This window comes from Tupaia chinensis, unplaced genomic scaffold, assembly GCF_000334495.1.
Source record: "Tupaia chinensis unplaced genomic scaffold, TupChi_1.0 Scaffold000082_1, whole genome shotgun sequence".
NCBI classification, from domain to species: domain Eukaryota; kingdom Metazoa; phylum Chordata; class Mammalia; order Scandentia; family Tupaiidae; genus Tupaia; species Tupaia belangeri.
Window position 1 is genome coordinate 478,045 of NW_006159543.1, and position 1,503 is coordinate 479,547.

The 1,503-nt window shown below is 52.5% G+C and overlaps 1 protein-coding gene across 4 annotated transcripts in view; it reads left to right on the forward strand.

Moving 5' to 3' along the window:
* Positions 1 to 750: 750 nt before the first annotated feature.
* Positions 751 to 1,503, forward strand: part of MID2 (midline 2) — a 123,042-nt gene continuing 122,289 nt past the window's right edge. For 2 of the 4 annotated variants that reach the window (XM_014585697.2, XM_014585698.2), the window contains exon 1: positions 751 to 1,032. The gene's annotated coding sequence lies outside the window, so the exon portion shown is untranslated. The remainder of the gene's footprint in view (positions 1,033 to 1,503) is intronic. The other 2 variants (XM_027769689.1, XM_027769690.1) reach the window with 1 other exon arrangement.

Here is a 1,503-nt window from a genome sequence, read left to right on the forward strand (position 1 = left end):
GCCTGTGCCTTTAGTGTGACTCATTTACTTTGCTTCTCTTAAGACCAGACTTTCATTAGGATAGCCTGGTTGTGATTTTAGCCTTCATTTCCACTTCAGTGCTCTCTAGCACATTGTTTAACAGGGGTGTTGGCTGATTACTATTGGTTCCCTGACAGGATACACCCAGAGCTACCTTTATTTTTCTGGGTTCTCATACAGAGCAATGGGAGGGCTGTATGTGTATGTGTGTGGTTCTTCCCTTTCTGTTGTTGTTTTATCCATTCCTCTTATTCTCCCCTTTTGCCCCATGTTAGAAACAGAGTCTCCTCTGGGATTTCCTCTTCCTTCTCTCGGTCATCCACCTTGTCGGTGGGGCGGTGGTCTCTGAGCCAATGACAGATCAGCAGACAGGCAGAGTCCAGACCAATGGGAAGCTCCTGGGTTCCAAATGGACCAATTAGCTTATTAGGGACGTTAAATACCTGGATAGCTAGCATCTGCCCCATTGTCCTCTTAGTAATGACCCTCTTGTTTTCTGGTCAAAGATTTAAAGGTGCAAAAGAAACCCTACTTTTTATTATTATTGTTATTTGATGGCTTTAATCCATCCGCATAACTTCTGCCCAAGGCCAATAAAACACAGCCATTCTCCCTTTGTAAAAAGAAAGAGGGGTTGGGTTTCCTTCAATTGTCTGCCCTTTTCTGTCTCCTCCACTATTTTTGTTTTACTCTGTAGTTAACTTTGGTAGAGCAGGCAGCTTCATCGGGAGGACCTATGCAGTGGACCCAGGCACTCTCTTCTCTTTGCTGGTTGCAGTGGCCTTTTCCTTGTTCTTATCTGGCGGTTCGTGGGGCCAGGGGGTTGGCGGGTGGGAGAAGAGTTTGGCTATAATATTTCTTCTGTATTTTACACACATACTGTTCTCTCCGTCTTACACACACACACACACACACACACGCACGCACACACACACACCCGCTCGGGCCCCTCTCCGTGTGTCTTCCTTCAAGATGACAGGGCGCTGGAGAAAAGGCTGCTGGAATCAGCTGGTAGGTACAGTAGTAACCCGAACCCCACCCACCGGCTGCCTTTGCTTGCTCAGGTTTCTCCGGTCACTCCTGCCAGGGGAGAAAACATGTAAACGCGCCTAGAGAGAGCTGGGAGTGGCGGGGGCGTCGGAAGGTGAGCCAGGGAAGGTGGCTGAGCGGAGTGCCCCTCCTGCCAGGGCCCTTCCCAGTGCTCCCTCGGGGTGTCAGCCCCAGCCCTTTTTGCCCCTTCCACCCCCCTTTTCGACGGGATTGCCTTTTTTTTTTTCCTCTGCGGCGGCGGAAATGACTGTGGTGCTGCTGTGGTGTCATGGTGCTGCCCCTGGACTGAGGGGCGAAAACTCCTAAGTTTAGCTGGGTAGAGCCAGCTGCGGTCGCGTCGCGGCGGCAGTGCTATCCCCTGCGGGGCGCGCGGGCTGGCTGATCCCGGCTGCTGCGCGGCGGCAGCGGCGGCGAAGGCGGGCGGCGGCCTAG